We start from the raw sequence: 21,793 nt of genomic DNA on the forward strand, positions 1-21,793 counted from the left end.
ACAGGCAAGACCAGAAAGCAGCAGGACACAGCTGGGTGTCGAGAGAATCCCGGACAGAAAACACGATTCCTTTCATCTCAAGGGCTCTCCAGGGATGAGTGGGTCAACTGGAAACCGCGTCCGACAGCTCCACCCGCTGGAGCGTGTCTGAGATCAGGACAGAGGTCTCCTACGACCAGTCCCTCCAGGCCCTGGGCTCTTGAGTTCTGCGAGCCCTTTCAGCAGAAGTGCACGTCTGAGCCATCCGTTCAGTAGGGCGCCTGGGCCTCCTGCTGGCCGCCTCTCTCTCTCCGGGTCCTTCTAGTACACAGAACACACAGCCCGAGTGCAGCGAGTCATGTGGCTGGAGGTTCTTTAATGGGGGCAGAATTTCACCGCAAATTCTGTCCCCACCCCTTCCCCTTCATTTCCGTGAGTTGCTTTCAAGCCACATTTCATAAATCAGGATCTGCTGTTACAGAAAGCAGCCGTGAGGAGTCCAAGTCACAAGAGACAAGCACAGCTCGCCCCCCACCGGCCCCGTCTCCGGGCAGGGGTTCCCTGCGGTACCGTGCGCAGGTCCGCGAGCGACGGCTGGGCTCCCAGGACAGGTGCTGGGACCCTCCTTTTGTCCAGATTCAAATTCAGAACATGTGGGGCCCAGCAAACATGTACGGCCACCTTGTTCAAAAACTATTAAGAATTTCAAGACGGTGATGGCAGGACATTAAGCCAAGTGCCGCCCTTCTGAGCACAGGACCCCACCTGACTGCATGGGTCATATACCCACAAGGTTGGCCCAGCCCACCTCTGCCCTGGACCCAGAAGCGAGAGTGCTGGGGACTTAATGGTGTCACCCGAAGTCAAGACAGACAGAAGTCAAGACAGCCTCCCAGAAAGACGTTTTTGAAAGGGGGCGCTCAGGCCGGCCCTCTGGGTGCCAGCCCCAGATCGCCACCCAACTCGCTCAAGCCCTTAGCAGACCCGGCAGCCCCTCTGATCCTCCGGTTTGACTCTTACCGCCTGTGTCAGTGGGGTCAGGCTCTCTCTTACAGGTTGTGTCCATTCCTAGTCTTGAGGTTATTTTCACTGATCTGTTACTTTTGGCCCCAGAAAAATCAGGCTTCTTTTCTACCTGGATAACATGTCTACTTTTCAACAATTCAGGTCAGATTTTCTCAGTACGCAGACTCCCATCACACCCTGATGCTGCCAGAGCTCACGAGTTCTCCCTGGGAACCGGCCCGGCCGGGCCTGAGTCTGCCCTGAGCGTTTCTCTGAGCTGACTGCCCCCCTGGACCCATTTATTCCAAGCTTCCCTGACATCTTCTCTCCTCTGCTGGGGCTCTTCCATCCCCGCACTGCGATCACGGTCCCTCTGCCCTCCCCCCTCCCTGTTTCTATCTTTAATTCTCTATAAGATCTGAGTTTCCCTCCATCCCTCAGCCCTGAAATCACAGGATATCTGAAAGGGTGCTGTGTCAAAGCACTCAATCCCACAGTCCAACCCAAATCACCTCTGCCACGCCTTTCAGTTCCTCCAACACAAGACACATACACTTAAAATTTATTTCCAGCAGGAAAAGTGAACTGCTTATTAAAAGGTGCTAGGAAAAATGGCTGGCCACTCAGAGAAAAATTAGACCACGCTCCCTACTTCAAATCATAAACAAAAATCAACCCCCGTGGACTTGGTATTTTCAAACCTCGAAAATACAATTATAAAACACCGTAAGAAAAAACTACATGAGAATATTGTTGTGATCTGGAGGTGGAAGTAGTCGTCTTAAGCAAGCTGAAGCCTGGGTGTCAGGAAAATAATACCAGGTTGGAATACATAAAAATTAAATATTTCTGTAAAATAAAAGGATGGTAAAGAGTGGGAAGGCAAGGCAACAGACTGGGGGAAAATATTTGCAGTTTATATATCAAAAGGTGTAAAACTCAGAATATTTGAAGAGATCTTATAGAACAACAACAAAAAAGGAAAACAGGAGATAAGGAAGGCAGGAAAGAAAGAAGAAAAAAGAGGGAAGGAATATGACAGGCAATTTTTAAAAGAACTGTTAGTAGGCCGCAGATCTCGCCTTTGAACCAACTCTCTCAGAATAATCTGCTAGTTTATACATTTGTTTTTAAAACCAATATTTCTGAAGGCTGGGTTTAATCCTTTACTATTTTTTTCAATGTATAGCTACAATTTTATCAAATTCATGCTCTTAAAATGTTTCAGCAAGGAGAGCACATTTGAAAGACATCCATAAATGCTGAGCCATCTGAAGAGAGACCAGTTGTACACAACTTGCCAGGTGAGCTGACCACACATAGGAGGCAAAATACAGAATTTTTTATACCCAGTTTTCCCTTTATTTCACATCATACCCTCAATTTTACAATAAAAAAAAATTAAAAATTTAAAAGCTGGCACTTGTAGCAAATTGTAGCCACCTGGGGGGTCCCAGCTGTGGGTGTCGCCCCCGCCCAGTCACAGGGACATCCCCGCCAGCACCCGGTGCCCGAGGCTGAGGCTGTGCACGTGGGCACCCACCCAGCCGGTCACCTTCTGTTCTGAGTCTGGGCTCCTCTGTCTCCTGACTTTGAAGTCAAGGTTTCACTCTCTTGACGAATACTCATTGTGAAGGCTACCCCTGCGACTAAAATAACTTTCCATGAAACACTGAAAGAAGCCTCCTGCCTGTAAATGCTCTTATATTATAAGAAATGCCTGTGTTTGTGTGTGGTTACATCTTGTGTAACTGATTCCACTGGGTTTTCGAGGTGAAAATTGCTCACTTTTGTCATTTCCCAAACCTGACTATTCTTTCACTATAATGTGGCAACTTCTCAGTTCTTTAAACTATTTTTTTCTTTAAGTTCTCATGAATTGATGGTTCCTGTTTTTCTGAACTGCTTGTCAAACCCATGTTTACAGGTTAGGCTCACTGCCACCCTTGTTCAATAACTAGGAAAAAAGTCCCCACAGAAAACGTGACTTCCCAGCCACTGGGGAGCCTCTGCCCTCACTCTGTGAAGTGTGATCTGCAGGGATGCGTGTGGACCCCAGCAGGAGGGAAAGGAGCCGGGAAACGACACTGTGGGTGACAGTTCCGATTGTTGGGGAGGTTCTTGGTGTGACGTGCACGTGGAGGCCATGGCCCCGTGGTGGGCCTTACGGGGTGGGGTGGGGGACAGCCCCAAACAGGCCCCTAAGGGGACACACACTGTGTCCTCCTTACTGGATGGAGCATCAATCCCACTACATACAAAGATGAAGCACTTTTCCCCTTTTCTTTCCTTTAAAAAAAAATTAAGCAAATGTAAAAACCAAATTCTGTGTTTGAGCCTCCGCATTTCAGCAGTTCAGGAAAAGTTAGAACAAAGTGAGAACATCTTATTCACTTAAATAAAACATGATGGCCTGTGTGCGCCACCCACTCATCCGCCACCAGCAGATGTCTTTTGAGGGTGAATCTCTGCTGAGCTGGACCCGGGTGGAGCCCTGCTCGGAGCAGCCTCCTTCAGCATCTTTTAAGGATGTGCACTGTGTTCACTTATTAGAGCTGGCCTCACAAAATGCCACAGACCAGGGGGCTCAAACCACAGAAACGTATTCCCTCCCGGTTCTGAAGGCTGGCCGTCTGCGATCTGGGCGTCCCAGGGCCACACGCCCTCTGAAGGCACCAGGGAAGAACCTGTTCCCAGCCTCCCTCCTCACTCCGGGTGGTTCCTTGGCTTGTGGCTGCATGACCCCACCTGCATATGGCATTCTCCCAGTGTGCCCATCTCCCAAATGTCCCCTTCCTGTAAGGACACCGGCCACCAGGACCTAGGGCCCACCCCACTCCAGTACAACCTTATCTTTAACTAGCTCCATCTCTAATCACACTAGTTCCAGAAAAGGCCTTATTCTGAGTTACTAGGAGGGGAGGACCGCAACATGTGAATTTGGGGGAGACACAACTCAACCCGTTACACATGCAGAGGCCCCAAACGGTGACTCACAAAGCCGGGCTCCTACACACTTTCATTGTCATTTACTCTGCCCGTCCCCTTCCCCCTGAAAACAAGTTTCTTTCTTAACAAACACCTGCCATTGGCTTGTCTTCCATCCGTGGCAACGTCTGTGCTACGACGGAGTCCAAGTAAAGGTGTTAAAAGCATGGAATTCCAACCAGCTCAAAAACCTTGCTGCTGATCTAACAGCCCCCAGTGGGAAGGGCCTCCGTGGAAGGCTCCCGACCAGCCTGCCATCCCTCTGGACACACGGCCACCCTGGGCCTCCGTGTTGCTGTCCACCCCCTAACCCCATGGGTGCTCAAGGGTAAATCCTGGGAGGCCACGTAGGCCGGGGGGCTGCCATCAGGACAACTGTCCACGGAGAGGCCGGCGTGGCTGCTGCCTGGCTGGCCCGGGCCTCTGTTAGCTGTGTGACTCAGGGCTTGTTTTGTTTCTGAAAAACGGGGACTGTGATTTGGGGTTAATCAGGGAGAGGCGGCGGTGAGACGTGGCCCAGGGTAGGTGCCGGTGGAAAGCCGGCCGGGGCTGTCTGCGGCGCCTTCTCCCACCGCAAGGGAGGAGCGTTCTGAGATGAATCCTTCTGAATCCGCAGGCTCTGTCTCCTCATCCGTCTGTTTTGTAAGTACGGCTGGGTGTCAAGGTGACTCCGGGGGATTCTCATGAAGCACAGAGCACTGGAGTCACTGCCCTTCTTTCTGGTCCTTGGCCAGTTTCCAGATTGTCACCTTGGGGAATGGGGACGCAGCCCCTGGGAACGTCCTCAGAGCCACTTGCCCCTGGTGATGGAAACTCACCACGCTGGCCCCCTGGGGCTTCGCTGGGGACCAGAGCCCCCACACACGGTGCCTTCTCACTGTCCCTGTCGCCCAGACACATGGACAAGCTCAGGACCCCGCCCGCACGACACCGGAGGAGGGACGCTCAGCCAAGCGCCCCCGGAACCCCGAGACGCAGCAGCCCCAAAACGCAGGGCCACTGTGCTCAGAGCCCGCAAGCCAACTCTCTCCACACACAAAAGTGGTTTCACAGTTAAAAAAAAAAAAAAGCCTGTGGTAGTTTTTGCGGAAAATGGAAAGAAAAGAAAAAGGCTCATTCAACTATGTGCTTATATTTGCATAAAGAAACTGTGGACGGACACATAAGAAACTAAGAATAGGGTGATGGAGGGGGGTCAGTGGGAACGGGATGGGAGACTGCAGTGAGAAAGTGCTTTCCACCAGGCACCTTTTTATACAGTTTTATTTTTGAATCTTCTTCCAACAAATTAAAGCTGGAAACCCTATTCCCTATTCACCACACTCGCAAATTAAAAGAGACATTCCATACGGTCATCTCAAAAAATGCTGAAAAGTCAGCACCCCCGTCCCCCTTTCCAGGTGCTGCCCTTAAGGTACCCACGGCCGCAGATTCCTTCCTACCACTGACAAGTGCAGAGCTCCTGGTGAGACTCCCTGCAGCCACGGGAGAGCTTCTTGGGAAAGGGGTCCCAAAAAAGTTGTCTCCCTTGGAAATAATGTACTTGAATGATTCTAAAAGGCTTTAATCTGATGTGGTCTTGGACAATAGAATTCCCCTCCCGAGTGACTGTACTTGTCCTGTCCAAGTACCCCCGGTGATGGACTCAGCCGGTGACACACAGCAGGTGATGCTCGCTTTGGACGAGCAGACGAGACTGGGAGACTCGCTTTCTCACGGGGAACCTCGTGGTCTGCAGTCACCTCTTGTGCTGCTGGGTGGCAGTCTGCACTCATTCTGCGTCTCACCTCTCCCTCCACAGATCTTAACCCTGAGCAGGCACTTCTGGGGACTTCAAAGGGACCGTGTGCAGGCAGCGACCCGTCTGTCAGGCTGGGCTCAGCCACACCAGCTTGAAAAGCAAATCTGAAGTGAATCAAATGTATCCAACCCACAAACGCTGAGGATGCAACAATGTTAAACAGCGACAACAGCAATCACCTACAACCCAGCATTTAAACGTTCTAGACGTTTAAGGCAACTTATTGCTAATATCCAATTAATAGCAGCCCAAGAGTTAGCTAGCATTTCCCAAAGCCTCCCATGTTTGAGGATGAGGGAGAGAGAGAACGGGCGAGAGGGAGGATGGCTGCCCATCAGAAGTCTGGCTGAGCGTTTAAATTATCACTACCTGCCCCACCTGTCTATGGGGTCACATCACACATTGGACTGTATGTTTATCGTCCTTTCATCCACATCATTGAAACCTGTGCAGCAAGGTGAGCTGTTTGTATTCAGTGAGGTGCCCCAGAATGTTAGATGCTGGCAACCTTGAAGACGGTCACTAGTGGAGTGCCACAGGTCTCCGCTCTCGGTCTACACTGATCCAAAAGTCCTTCTGGTAAAGGTGCAAAAGGGATAGCTCTCCAACTGGCAGATGAATGTGAAGCTTCACATCCTATTTAGAGAATACATGGGGCCAATCTAGAAGAGTCAACTATGGAGAATGCAAAATTTTACTTACATTTAAAAAATCAAAACTAAGTCAGCACCTCTAATACAAAATGAGGGACATGTGGCTTTAAACATGTCCCCACACAGAGGCAGGGGTGGCAGCTGACTGCAGGCCCAACGGATGGGTATGCTGGCCAAAATCCTCAGCCTAGTGTCCCTTCCAAGGGAGGTCATGGCACTCGTGAGAAGAGGGACATCAGAAGACTGCAGTCCATGCCGAGCAGGGCAGCACGGGGTCCGAGCTGCCAAACACCTCACCGCACGCAGCCTCTTTCAGGAACCGTGGAAAGAAGGAAGAGCTTGAACACAGGTGGTGACGTGCGTGCAGTTGGGAGGGCTCTGGTGTGGAAGAAACTGGGGCTCGTGTTATAATTCAGCAGTCTGGGGGACAGAATAATTGCTCAATGAGTGTTAATGAATTACGGCTGTAATTATGATCCCAGCTACGATTGAGTGGCTTCAGGGGCGGAGCCAGGTCCAAAATGTGCAGATGCCAGAAAAGAGGCTTTGGATTAGGCTGCGTCTGGAAAGAGAGAAGGGATTTAAGTACAGATTTGACAGCCCCATACGGGGCTCATAGGGAGGGACCGGAGGGGTGGGCAGTGCCCTTTGAACCCAGAGAACTTCTGGTACCAAGTGAAGTGTGTCTTTGCAATGATGATGACTCCATGCTGGGCTGCTGTGAACCTGCCATTGTGGGTCCCCAAGCCCATGCTATACCGAGGATCAGAGAGGCTCAGTGACTGGCCCACAGACACACAGCTGGCGAAGGGGAGCCAGGGCTCTACTGTAGCTGACACACCTGCACAAGAAAGACGAGCAACACACACACACACACGGAGCCGTACTCCTCTCAGATCTCTGCTCAAGCTCAAATGTCTTCTCACCAGAGTGACCACCAGAGACCACCTCGTAAATGGGAGTTCCCCTCACCCGGCACAGCCGCATCCCCTCCTCCCGCAGCCCTCCTGACAACCACATCTGCTTATCATCACCTGCCTCTGTAGGTCTCAATAAATGTTGGTCGAATAACGAGTGAATAAAAGAAGAAATGGACCATTGCATCCCTTTCCGCTAGTGGTCCAGGGCTCCATCGCTCACGCTGCCCCTGGGCCTGCAGAAAAGACCCGTGGATGGGCCACTGCGGGGGCAGAGATCTGGGGCCCAGAGAAAGGCTCCCACGGTCAAGAGTAAATGGCATATAAATCATCTATATCTCGATTTTAAGAAAAACAAGGGGGTCAGTAAATGGCAAAAAGGCATCAGTTCCAATAATAATAGCTAATACTATTGAACTCTTACTGGGGTGTGGCACTTGTGTAAGAATTTTTCATGAAGTAACTCCTTTCATCTCAAAACCATCCTCTGTGGTCACCGCTCCCATATTCCCATTTCACAGATTAGGAAACTGAGGCCAGGAGGTGCAGTGAGCAGCAGACAGAATTCAGCTCCAGCAGCGGCTTCATCACGGTGCCTGGTGGCCTTCTCACCACAGTGGTCCACAAAACTGGAGCCAACAACACTGGGCCTGGGGGAGCACTAGGAGCAAAATCCTAGAATTTGGGGGTTGCTTCAGGGGAGGGGTGGTCGCGTGCTGTGCCGAGGGCTGCAAGTGGAGCAGGGCAGGAGGGAGGAATCAAGTACAGGTGGAGGCCTACGAGATACTGAATATAGTTCCCTGTGCTCTAAGGAGTGCCATATTTTTGATACCTTAGCATTGGAGATTGAAATCCATACCCCTGAACAAATCGATCAAACAAGCAGAGCAATTGGAGGGGGAACAAGGAATGGGGAAATGAAAACGGGCACAGGGTACATGAATTCGCTCTGAGAATCCTTATCTGAAAACCCGCATTGTCATTTCCAAAGCGGACGTGAGGGTCACCAGCAACATCCGGCAGGCCAGACCCTCCTGCCATCCTCAGAGGTGCTGCTGCGGGTCACCCGCAGCCCAGAGGCCGTCCCCCATCCCCGACCAGGACCAGCCCACATTTTCCATAACGAGGTCCTCCCAGGGCCTGCCTCTGCACTGGGTACACAGCAGGCAAGGTCTGGGGCCCATAACACTCTTAAAATAAAGTGTTTCAGTTTATTTTCAAATCAGAAGAAAAACCTGATATATAATGAAAATGAATATATCACAATAAACCCAGTCTGCATGATGTCATCTTTGTGCCAAGACAGTCATCACAGTTTCTTCATCAGGAAGAGGCCATGAAGGCAAAAGCGCCCAAGGTCCACGGAAGCCACTCTCCAGCCCTGAGCCCTTGCCTAACATTATACCAGAGACGTGAAAGGCAGCTCTGCACAGAAGGGGCTCTGATGTGCCACCGGACCCTCCTAGTTGACCTACAGATTGAATTTCAACAGTGATTTCTCCCACCTCCCTCTGCATCATGCAGGTAAACCCACGCCAAAAATAATCACATCCCCAGGCAAAGCGCCTGGTCTCCCAAAGGCCTATGACCATCTGCCAATCGTAGCACCGACTTCCTTCCTCCTCCAAGTTGCCTTATGGTTTCAAGGAGGCTGCTGAATCTCCAGCTCTCACCTCTGCATTCCACACAAGAGGGTAGAGGGAAGCAGAGGGGAAAGGTTAAACCTCTTGGATGTCAAGGTCCTTCAAGAACTTTCCTAAAGTCCCCAACTACCCACTATGTCTTCCACGGGCCACTCTCTCTGTAAAGGAGCTGGAAGAGGAAAGCCCTGAAATGGGACAGAGCAAGGAAAAGCATGGGAGGGAGGGGCCTTAGGTCCAAGGTGGAGTAAGAGCAAACACTCCCCTCCCCCAGCTCCATCCTGTCCTCAAGCATCCTCCCGGCCCTGATTGTGTCAGTAGATAACAGGTGGGGGTGTGGAGCAGAGAATGCGACAGTTTCACCTTCTCAGCCTTTGATCAGATTGAATGATGTGAATAAACTGCAGGTCCTTGGAGCCCAACTGCTTCCATTTCGCCATTCTGCTCTTTCCTGGAACCTCGCCTAGACTTTGAAGCTCGGTCTGGACAGTTTCCTTGCTGCGCTCCCGGGACTGGAAGGGTGTGGTACTGACTCAGGAGCCTGAGTTCCCTGGAGGAGCTGGCTGCGAGGAAAGCGGTGAGTCATGAGTCCAGACATAGCTGAGATTCCTGGTGTGTCCCCCGGAGGGGAGAAGGAATGCTCAGCTTGGACCCAGTTCTTCGTCGTGTCTTCTCTAGGCAGGAGGTGCTGCCGGAGGTGAGGGTCTCCCCACCTCCTTGTGCCAGTCTCCCGGGGCACTCACGGCAGCCTGACCTTGGTGAGCTCAGGTCGACTTCACCAGAAAGATATAAATAGGGCAAACCCCACATCTCTGGATCCCAGAACCAGATGGTTGGGCTCAAAGCCAAGCTTCCCTACTTACTAACAGTGTGGTCTTACCCACCTTCCTAAACCCCTCTGTGTCCCAAGTTCCTCATCTGGACCATGGGGACAATACTTAATAGATTCTGCTGCACACAGTTCTGTGAGGACTTAGTGAGTCATGTGTACGGAGCATCCAGGATCGTGCAGTGCTCGGATTATCATTATTTTATTGGAAAAATGAGAAATATTTGCCAAATGCAGGAGTGAAAAGAAATTCTGTTTTGATGTAATACAAAAATAAAACAAGTGATTCTGTCCCTTTGAGTGCCCTCCTCCAAGCTGTTCAAAGTCTTGAAGCCACAGTCTCTTTGTACCCACTGTAATACTTCCAGTGAGCACAATGTGGTTATTTCACAAAGTGGCCCCTGGACACAGAGGAGCTAAGCCACTTGTCCTGGGTCCACTCACAGGACTGAGAATGCTAGAAAATATAAATCTAGCTGTCTTCAGAAGCACTCTGTTGTGGAGACTGCTGGTTGCCCATCTCATATCCTTTCTCCTCTGCTTCCTGTGTTGTTAACAATGCCTGTTGCCAGGGCCAGCGATGTGCATAGGTGAAAAATGACATTTCCCAGGATCCTCTGCAGATAGGGCAGCCAGTGAAAGCTGCAGACAGGAAGGGTTAGTTGGGGATTCTAGGAAGGCTCTTGAAAGGACACTAAGCTTTTTGCCCCTCACTCCCCTCCTTCCTCCTGCATGGAATGCAGAGGTGATGGCTGGAGGTCCAGCAGCCTTCATAAAACCGTAAGACAACTTAGAGGAAGGAAGCCAATGTTAAGGATGGCAGGGATGAATGAACTGAATGCCCTTTGGCCTATGCCCTGGACAGCCTGCTTTGTCTTTTTTCTGCCTGAAAGAAAGTAAACATGACACTTGCTGGAATCACTGCTGCTTTGTAAAGTTTCCCTTTATATCCAGCTGAACTGATAGAAACCCATGAATCCTTCTTACACTCTAAATGATTTGTCTCGTGAGAACAACTAAAATGATACTTTCTGCCATCATTAAAAATTCCGATATTTTAAGTATGATATATTTTTGGAAGGATAAGGTGGATGGGAGGGCTAACAGCCCCTGTAGCAGAAGCCTTCACTTGCAGGATAATCAATTCGGAAAGCAAAAGATAAGCAAGAAAACCTTAATGGAGAAGACTGGCCAACCCCATTAGCTTGTCTGATTATACACAATGCAATAAAACCAGTTTTGGGTTTTTTAAGTTTTTTGTTTGTTTCTTTCTTTTATCAGAGGAATCCTCTGAGACCAGCCAGGTCTCTCACCCACCCCTCCTTCCTGTGGCCTCGACTTCCTTCTGATCTGTTGTTGGCTTCTCCTTGCCTGTGCTCTGTGGTCTAGCCAGAACCCTCCTGAGCCTGGTAGGAGCCCAAACCCTGCCCCGCAGCACCGGGCTAAACACAGCACTGCCACACCCATGACGCTGGGCAGAGAGTCCGCTGGACGCCAGCACAAATGGCAGCTGCAGAAGAAAACTGCCCACAAAGAGGCGCCATTTAAGACTGACTAACGTAATGGAGCCCGTGCCCAGCGTGCAAAGCCTACTCTCTCAGTGAAGAGATGCACAAAGCACTTGGTGCCTTAGTGTGACGGGGCAACACCAGGGGAAGGCAGACAGAGCAAAAGGAAACACTTGGTACTTGCCTTGGACCCCTGCAGAATGAGCATGAAGACTGGGCTTTTGAGGCACTATGTGATCTTGAATATCTCCAGAATCGATCATGTTATGTTCCCCCTGGCTTTAGTTTTTAGTATACCTTACTTAATATTTTCAATATGAGTCAACTCCACATTCTATGATGATGTTCAAACAATCAGAAGTTGACTGTAGCTGGCTTTAGACAGTACAGAGTCTAGCTGCTTCCACCCTGGGGGCTGGGCTGAGTTCAGTGGCCCTGTAGTTTCTGGCCTGTGGCCTCGGTCTGCTGGATCACTCACAGAACCCTCCTGGTCCCCGGCTTCTCCTGCCTCTCCTCTCCTGATGGGGCGAGGGGCTCTCCTTTCACCGATGCACTCCTTGAAGCCACATCTCTGCCTGTTACACCTGCCTGGGAATTCTGGACCTCAAGTGAGTTGAGTAACCGGCCATCCTTCCTACCTTCCAAGGTGGGTGTGAGTGTGTGTTGAGGGGAGGGGATTGAAGGTAATGCACAGAAAGTTACTAACATGAGGTTAGGGCTGAATGAAAAGGGAATCGTCACTGTTCTTACTGTAATGATGTTATGGACAAAGACAACAAAGATGATGATGGTGGTGGTGGTGGTGGTGATGATGGTGGTGGTGGTGATGGTGGTGATGGTGATGGTGGTGATGGTGGTGATGGTGATGATGATGGTGGTGGTGGTGGTGGCGGTGATGGTGGTGATGATGATGATGGCCATGACATCTAGAACCCCAGGTATTCCTGGGGAGAACCAAGAAGCATTCCCTTGTATCTAATCAATAAATGTCCTGCAAATGCAGAACAGGCTATGCAATTGATGACACAGGCGAGATCTCACTTCAGGGGCATGAGAGCCAATGTGCTACGGGTGCCGATGCCCAGGGGACTCAGGCCCGGGTAGAGATGGACCGATGTGCTGGTGTTACTTCTGAATCAGTGAATGTGTGCTTAACGGTCACTGTCTCCTTGAGCTTGTGTGCAAATCATCAGTGATCTTTACAAGGACCCACAAAGCTGATGCTATTATATTCCCATTTCATGATGAAGAAGGTGGGACACCAAGAAATTAAGAAACTTGCCCAAACTGCCATACAGCACGTGGTGGTGGGGACACCTGTCAGGTACCGTGGAAACCTCTTGGCAGGAGGTAGTGAGAGGCCAGGTCGAGGTGCTGACTAGGAGGGGAGAGTGGGGGACAGGGCCAGCAAGCCACAGGCCAGTCCCCAGGCTGACGACGCCATGACCGCAGGGCACTGGGCAACTTCCAAATGTCATCACACCGTCAGAGTTTTCTTTCTGCGATAGACGTTACTTTAAACTGTCTGCTCAGTTCCTATCACAGAACGTTCCCCTCTCCCCTCCCCGCCTGCATCCACACTTAGAATCAGCATCTTTGGGGAGTTAGAGAAATATGACAAGGCAGCAAATCATATTAATAAATGCCCTCTTTTCAGACATATGGCCTTATTTCTGGCCTTTGAAAATGACTCTTTCTCCTAATTACAAAAGTGGCAACATCCGTGCACCACAAGCTTATTTCTCACGGGTGGGGGCCACGCCAGCTTCCAGCATCCAAACAACTGCCTGGCTTCTCCGTGAAAGAATATGATCAATGTCTAAGACGAATTCGGCCACCTCAAAGCCACTTCCCAACAGCTCGTCCAGAAGGATTTAAAGGCACAGGACACAGCGATAAACACACATCGGATACCCTGCGTATTCTCTGAAGCGCGGACAGGAGAAAGTGCTGAAGGGCATGGAACACGGAGGCACCACCTAAGGGCCTTCTCCTTTTCTGGGCTTTTCTCTCCCTGAAAATGGCATTTCTCTGCCCACTTGCGAAGATTACTCACCGAGAGAGAGAGAGAGAGAACGGGCAGGGCTCCCACCGTGGTCCCTGCCTGGCTGAGGCCCCAGGTTGACACTTGCCTGGCTGTGACTCAGCCTTGGAATGCCGCTGACTCTACTGGAATCGTAGCATCTTCCTTGAAAAAGTCAAGACACTAACTCGGGGGCCGCAAGCCGAGATACCGTCAGAGTCCAGGCGAGAAGAGAAGCTAGTGGAGCTAACACTGAGGGGTCCCTTCTGAGTCCAGACCCCATTCTGTGCACTTGGCAGGTGCTGACTCTCAGCTGCCCTCTGAGGCAGGCGGTGACACATGGTCTGGATGCCCAAGCCTACGAGAGCCTTGCGACATGAGAGTTCTACAGGGCCCAAAGTGATCCAAAGAATATGGGACCCCACCCATCGCCATCTGAGCACAAAAAGAGCCAATCCTGGGCAGGCCAGCAGAACTCTGTGGGCTGATGGATTCACACAGACCTGCCTGCACTTGGCCATTGCCCTGCTAGTCTGCGACCTCAGCGATTTTTTTTTTTAATTTTCTAAATTTTTTTGTATTTTATGGATAAGGAGAGTCAGGCCTGCGGGAGGTTTTTTTCCCTTTGGAATCCTGCTCTTGGAGTTTTGAGCTGACATTCTTCCCACGCTTTGGGTCGCATGCAGAATGCTGGCTTTGAAACTCACACCGGTGACCGCCTCGCCTGCTGGATTCCTCAGCCCGTGTGATGTCACCGGACACTTAATGTGGCTTCAGGACTGGGCCACCCCAGCCCTTCGTAAACTCTGGATTTTTCATTGAACGAACTGTATACTCAACCAACTCCATCGAGGCAGAACCTGAAAATCATCAACATGGGCCAAAAAAGATGTCCTGGTACAGGGGACCCCTCCGCAAAGGGGCCTCCCAGCCACACCTAGCAGAGCTGGGACCCAAGCTCGAGGGGTCACCAAAACAGGGGAGGCATCCGAAGTTGGTTTTAAACCCAGACCAAACAGCCTAGTGCTCCTAGAGGGGGCCTGCCGGCCACTGTGCTGTGCTGGGGGCAAATCGAATGTTCTCTCTCGGCTGCTCCAATTTTAGAAATCAGGTGCTGACTCATTATTAACCCAGGAAGCCCACGCACTCAAATGACTGTACTGAAAAAGCTCTCTGTCATCCCCTGCTTACTGATGTGCAGATTTTTAAGCAAATTTGAAAAATGTTTATCATAAGGTATTTATGACATTTTAACCGTTTCATTTACAGTAACCAGACGACGTTTAAAAAAAAAAAGTTTCCTGTATTTTACTTGACAGTAAAGTGAAGCTTTATCAGAATAGTAACAGCCTGAGAAACACACATCAAGGTCAAGTTAGGCCACAAACGACTCAAATACCCCATCCTCAGCCCCTGCCCCCAGCCCCCGGCACCTTTTCTGTCCAATTTTACTACAGTGTGTGACTTTCAGTGTTAAGGAAAGGCAAAAGACATATTATAAGCTCCAGGAGTCATTCACATGCTTTTAGAGAGGGAAGCCAAAATCCTGCCTCTCTATTGCATTTTTTGCACTTAAAGTGGGTAACTCAGACCACGCGGCCAGAAATTGCTCAGAAGCCGTCTTTCCTCCACCTCTGAGAAGAGGAAGCTGGCCCAGCCTCAGCACCCCTGGGTTAGCACAAAGTCACCCACCTCCATCTCTGAACCTCCCTTTGGCACCAGAGAGGAATCTCAAGCACTTTTTTTCCAGCCAAAGCATCACTGTCCCCTCCAAGACCACATCTACAGTCTCACAGTTAACGGCTGAGAAACTTCTCCAGACAATCAGGCTCACGTACAGTAGCTATGGGGGCAGGAGCTGGGTGAGCCAGGATCTAAAATCATCGATCTTCAAAGCCTGAACCAAACACGGTGTCCACGCCAAGACTCCCCAGCTTTAACAGAGCTGAGACTCTAAGGCATAAAATGCAGAAATGAACATGAAAGTGACAGAAACATACTCACCAGGGAGAAGCTGGTGACTCCACCTTCCCAGGACCCGAGCTCTGAAGATCTGAAGGCAACAGTTGCTGGCTCAGGCACAGCCCGCCTGGAATGTCAGTTTGAAACTTAAAAAGCAACGACCGTACAGTTGCTTATTTCCCTCCATTCCCAATGATGTCCACACGATTGAGATTCAAAAAAAAAAAAAAAAAAAAGAGAGAGAGAGAAAGCGCACACCTCAGTCTTCATTCTCATTGGGACGAGATGACTCATGCTGACTCACAACCACCACTTCCTCTCCCGACATTCTCTTCATACTTGTGAGCTGGGCTGGTCCCGTTCCCAGGGTGTCTGCAGCCCTTCCTGGAAGAACAGCCTTCCTGACCCCAGCAAGGAGACCCAGCCGCTGCCCTCACATGTAGCCCCGGGAGCCTACACAAGGGAAATGCTTTATTTAGGAGATCTGGGAACAACTGGAAAAAAAAACAGGCATGAATCTCATAAGCATTTGAATCCCCAGGATACACGGATACTCTGTAAGGAATTGCAAAGCTCCTGCAGGAAACTTGCTCTTTTCAGGGAGGGGAGAGGAATGAAACGCTTTATTCTCTTAGGAGGTTGGGGTTCCTTTGCCCTGGTCATGCTGATTTCCGTGCATGTTTTCTCCTGCACATCTTCCCCTGATACAATAATAAACCACGAGCTCTAAAATCATGCTCTCTGCTAAGCTATTTATTAGAAGGGCAGGTGCCCTGTTTTTTCAGGACCAAGTGACTTACAGAATTTCTCCTTTTCACCTTTTCAGACTTGAATATGCCAGATTTGAATATTCAAGTCTGGGAGAATGAAATGAAAGTGTAACGCTGGAAATTTTAAAAACCGTTGATGAATCTTTCCATGCAAGAACCGAGAGTGGCCTCTGCCTCCCAGTGTTCTTTGGCAGGATCCCGGGGGTGGGGTAACCGTCCACAGCTTCCCACATTTTTAAATTATGAGAAGCGGCGGAAGGACAGAATCCAAGTGATGTTCAGCGGCCTATGAGAAGCCGACAGGGGTGGCTGGGGTTGCATCAGGCTAACTAAGGTTTTTGGAGGGTGACCCACGCAGGCCTCGGGTGAACACTGGTGCCCCTCACCTTTTCTGATAAGCTTAGTACCTGCCGTGTGCAGGCCACACTCAGACGCCCCTAAAGCATAGAGAGGAAATGAGAAAATGATGTTCTGGAGTAGGATGGAAGACCCAGGCAAGCTGTATCTGTGTGTGGTGGTCCTCCCCTTAGAGGGGTCAGGAGGCCCAGCCTCCACTTACAGCTGGATTCATCATAAGAAAAAAAAAATACGTCTTCATTATCCTATAGCTCAGTTCTTTCAACAGGACAGTCGGGGCGTTTTCCATCAGACAACACCAAGTGCTTTGAGGTCCCCGTGAAAGTTGTGGAATATCAGTCAATTAGGCAAATATTCATACTTCTGGCAGTCTTTTTGTTGGCTTGTTTCTGCTTTTTTTTCCAGGAGAGTGGAAAGCCTATTGGTCTTCTGGAATTGCAGGACAGTCTTGTGATGTAATTCATTACAGTATGTTTTCTTTAGGGGGAGAGTGGGGCATGGGGGAGGGGGCAGTGGGCTTATGAGCAGCCTGTCCGTAAGGGACACATCTTAGGGCGTGAGGGTCCAGCAGCCCCATGAGAAGCCAACAGCGACAGCAGCTCTGTGGGAGCTATTGAAACAGGGGTTATGGGTGCTTACTTTTGTCTCCTAGGTAGAAAGCCAGTCTCTACTTATGAAGACTTATATTAAGTCAACTCTTAATCCCCGGGGAAACTATTACATCAAAAAACCCACCAGGAATGGATTAAAGAACTATGAAATAGTTGGGAAATGTAGGCACCAAGTGGCAGCCACACCCTCTTGCCAGAAGTGCCCTGCCAGAGGCCTCAGCGCTTTATTACTTGTTTCTTCCTCGGCACACTTGTTCTACGAGCCTTCTGGAGTATTCCAGGGCAGGCCTCCTCCCATGGCCGCAATCTGAGCCACCACCATGGAAGGTCAGTGGAACCATGTCCTCGGCAGAGTGTTGTATCAGATAATTCCAAGAATATGCGTCTTAATTCCTGATTGACACTCCTCCCACAGCTCCTCTTGTCCGGGTCAGGAAGAGGGAGAGGGCGTCAGTGTGAGAAGGGGCTGGCCACTCCCTAAACCATTCATTAAGGTGTATTAGCACCACCTCCCACGATTGTGAAAATGGAATGTTCTAGAGTGGATTCCCTTTAAGGTGGCTCACTTCTGCATAGTCCACCAGAAAGGAACCAATGATGACGTTTCAAACGAGGCTGTGTGGAAACACTTGTTAAACATCTACATGCTGTTTTGCCAATGAAATAGCGCCGGAAAATGTAGGTTTCAGTGAGTTAGGAAAATAAACAAGTTTCACTCCTGAAGACAGTGCATTCAGCACGTCACGGGATTCTTACAAACACCGATGGCTCACACTTAAGAGTACTGAGTATGTGCCAGTCAGTCTCCTAAACAGACACAGGCTGTGACCTCTGATCCTCAAAATCGCCCTGTGAGGAAGGTAGTGACATCATCTCCACTTTCTGGCAAAGAAACCAACGCACAGAGAGGCCCAGGAGCCTGCCCAAGGTTGCAGAGCCCAGATGGGAACCCAGGCCGTCTCGTGTCAGAGCACACATTCCTAACCACCAGGCTGCATAGATCCCCCACAAAGGACTTAAAAAAAAATCTTTGCATACGAATCCCCTTACCTCATGATGCGTTCTCCCAAATTCTGCAGACTTATGTAAGGTAGAGGTACTTCCTCTTCTTCTGAGAAATAAAAATGCTAGCCTTGGAGTGGCAAGACTTAAGATGATAACCATTGTTATTCATTGAAAGAGTTAGTTAGAATTACCCACTGTCACTTCCCAAAGCACACCACGAAGTTGCACACGCCAAGACAGTGCTCCCCCGACATAGGACACGAGGGCGTCACGGAATATCCCCTGGGGTCCTCCCTTCACCTGACTACCAGGTTTCATCCCCACCTCCTTTCCGGGAGAAGACCCTTCCCTTTATTCCAAATCCAGCCCCTCCCCTTCGCCCCACCTCACTTCTTCTCCGGGATTTTGCTCCAAACTTGGGCCCTTTCCCTCCATCATCCTTAACCTTTTTCTGTCCATGAGCCTAAACACAGGCCCAGGTCTCTTCCATCTGCAAAACACCTCCCCTGCCTTTGTCCCATGAAACAGACCCCATGGGTGCCCCCACATTTGTTCCATCTCTCCCAGGCTGGTAGCAGTCTTGACATTCGGTCAGAACTGACTCCACACCCAGGGGAGTATGATTTGGTTTTGATTGGGTGAAGCAGAACAAGGGAATGTCACTGTGACCGGTTCCAGGATGGGCCCCTAGGACCCCAGTTAGGGCATGGCTTCTTCTAGCAATGATCATGGGCTCAGAACACAGCCAACGTCTCAAGGGTGACAGGGAAGAATGCACAGATGATTCAGGTGCTACTTCCCCAAGACCATCTAAGGATCTCATAGGCCGGGTGATGAAGAGAGCTGGGAGGAAGGCACAGAAGGAAGAGTGTGAGCCCTGCCCCCATTACTGAGTCCAAGCTCATGCTGCTTGCTGCACGGCAGGTCAATAAATCAAGAGATGAGTTGTTGGGGCAAGGAATAGGCATCTTTATTTGGAAAGCCATCAGACTAAGAAGATGGTGGACTAGTGTCCCAAAGCACCATCTTACCGAGTTAGAATTCAGGCTTCTTTTATACTAAAAAGGGAGGGAGTGTGGTTGGTTGTTGTAGACTTCTTGATATTGGCCAGACCCTCGATAGGATGCGATAATGCTCTGTCCACGTAAGTCAGGTCACAATGTTCTTGTAAACCTCCAACAAGACAATGTTATTTTCTGTTCTACAACTTTTTATCTCTGTGTGAATGGAAAAGTGTTCTACCTTTAAAGGTCAGAGCCTTGAGAATGGGCTAGCCTGCATATTTCAGGCTATAAGCGGCATTCTTAACTTGAAGCAAGAGAAATAGACTGCAAAGGTTAAAATGAAAGAAACAGATCCAGCGTGGAGCCCGATTTGTCCTTCCCTGTTACACCCGCCGCTCCTCCAACAGCAGGCTTGGGGCAGAAGAGCAGCGCCACTCACGCCAGAGCAGTTCAGGAACTCTGAGGACAAAGGGCATCTGCAGTTGGACTGATGGGATGTGAGAGTTTAACTGGCAATGCTTTTTTCCTTTCTTGGTGGTACTTGAACTCAGTGGCACACTTACAACTGAGAGCATCTTCAATTAGATGGACTATGGTCTCTAAAGACATGAGACTGGACGAGTTCCCAGAGGAATGAGTGCAGGAAAAGGAAGCAAGGACTCACCCCAGGGGCCCTGTAGCTTTCGGAGGTCAGAGGGTGAGAAGGAGCTAGTGGACAGGGGACGGAGGGGTGCCTGGAGCCAGGGGGGTTAGGGACCAGCAAGGTGAGAGGGAAGGCAAGTGAAGAGGAGGCTTTAAGAGGAGACAACAAGCACCTGAGGGGTCACGGGAGGTGAGGACTGGAGAGCATCACTGGTTTCAGCAAGGGGCGATCTTGCTGGGGAGAAGAAAATCTGGGTGGAGTCAGAGGAAAGGGGGAGAGAGCAGAAGTCAGTGAGAAGAGACACTGCTTTCTAGAAATGGAGCTAAAACTGGAGGGGAAATGCGGTCCAGAGAAATTTCTTTTGCTGTTAAGATGAGAGAAACAGTAGCTCACCTGTGTCATCACTGAAAGAAATGACTAGAAAGGGAAGAACTGATGATACAGCAGAGAACAAGAGGGAAAAAGGACTGGGTGGAGTAGGAGGCGGGACCAGACCTACTGCTCAAGGGGAGAGCTTGGCCTCGGTGCAGGATAGCCCATTGACAACGCAGGACATTGACCACGGGGTCGGGGAAGCAGGGCGATACATGCCTGTTCCACACGCTCTTGTATATTTCATCATTTGTAATTAAAAAAAAAAAAAGTGACATCGACTTGTAGAGTTCAGTGACAGGTAGTACACAATGAGAGTCTCCCTATTTAAAACCTCATTACAGCTGAGACTAGCGTCCCCCTTTGATGGGGAGGTGGCATTTTTCACTAAGGTAATGGGACGCATTAGAGGGATGGAGGAGACAGGATTTGGGGAAGTAGAGAAGAAACACGTGCTCATAAGAAAGGGAGAAAATTACTAGAGTGCAATGTCGGTCATGGATGGTGGATCGAGCCCAGCTCCCCAAAGGGAAGGTTGCCGTGAAAATATGGGTGAGTTTTCCTTTCTCCTTGGTAAACACCCAGCAGCTGTTAAGTGTTCCCTGTCACTGTCAAGTGGTAAAAGAAAGGAAAACTGAACACTTGCTGTAAGAATCTAGCAGTTTGTCTAATTAAAAATCATTTGTGAGAGTGGTTTACAATTTGGGCCTAATTATCATTTGCATCATAATGATATTCCCGGTCTTGGGTATTCAATCAAGCACTAATCTGTGTACATTGGGGAAGGGATTTCGCAGGTGTAACTGGGGCCAAGTCCATTGACTCTAAGCTAAGGGAACACATGGGGAGGCCTGACCCTGTTAAGTGAGAGTGTTTCCCCAGGGGCTGCAAGCGGGAGAGGAAGTCAGAGACTCAAAGCACAAGGGGGTCACGTGCCCAGGAAAGAGGGAAGCCTTTGGGAGCTGAGAGCCAACAAGGAAGCAGGGACCTCAGATCCACAGCCACAAGGAACTGGATTCTGCCACCAAACCAAATGAGCCTGGAAATGGATTTTCTTCTGAAGCCTCCAGGCAAAAGCCCAGCCCAGCCAACACCCTGATTTCGGTGGGTAAGACCTGCTCAGAGAACACAGTGAACTCTACCCAGACTTCTGACCAATAGGACTGTGAGCTCATAAATAAATGGGGGCTGTCTTGAGCCACTCAGTTTGTGGTCATTTGTTATACAGAATTGGAAAAACGAATACACTCAGACTATTTGCAAAATGGAGACAATAATGGTTCCAAGCTCGTAGGGTTATATGAGAACTAAAAATTTATATATGTAAAGTGCATGGAATAATAAGAACTGTCTGTAAGTACTGCCTATTAGTCATAAATGCCATTGACTTGGTAAAACAGCGGCTTACTTGAAAGTTTTTCCGTCAATACAGTACTTGAGTCACCAGGATACAGTCAAAAGTCTAGAATTCTTAATGAATGCATCACATTACTAAATACACATCATCCTTTAAAACTCAGCACCTGTGAATAAGCTGCACGATTACAAAACATTACTGAGCATCGCCGACTGTAAGAAAGAAGAGACCAGACTACACGGAGCAAACCACAAGAAGTTTGGAAATCCACCAGCCAACAGTCAATGGACGCTTCCCAGAGGCCGAGCACTGAAGCAGATCCCAGGGACACAGCGGGAAAAAAGGCACAAAGGTCTCTATTCTCATGAA

At 49.7% G+C, this 21,793-nt stretch overlaps 1 protein-coding gene across 9 annotated transcripts in view; it reads right to left on the minus strand.

The window, feature by feature from the left end:
- ANAPC1 (anaphase promoting complex subunit 1) overlaps window positions 1–21,793 on the minus strand; it is a 394,152-nt gene that overhangs the window by 134,805 nt on the left and 237,554 nt on the right. For 5 of the 9 annotated variants that reach the window (XR_012502944.1, XR_012502945.1, XR_012502943.1 and 2 more), the window contains one exon: window positions 15,348–15,486. The exons of the other annotated variants lie outside the window; for them this stretch is intronic. The gene's annotated coding sequence lies outside the window, so the exon portion shown is untranslated. The remainder of the gene's footprint in view (window positions 1–15,347; window positions 15,487–21,793) is intronic. 9 annotated transcript variants of the gene reach the window in all.

The sequence above is a fragment of the Camelus bactrianus genome, chromosome 28 (genome assembly GCF_048773025.1).
Source record: "Camelus bactrianus isolate YW-2024 breed Bactrian camel chromosome 28, ASM4877302v1, whole genome shotgun sequence".
Taxonomy (NCBI): Eukaryota; Metazoa; Chordata; class Mammalia; order Artiodactyla; family Camelidae; genus Camelus; species Camelus bactrianus.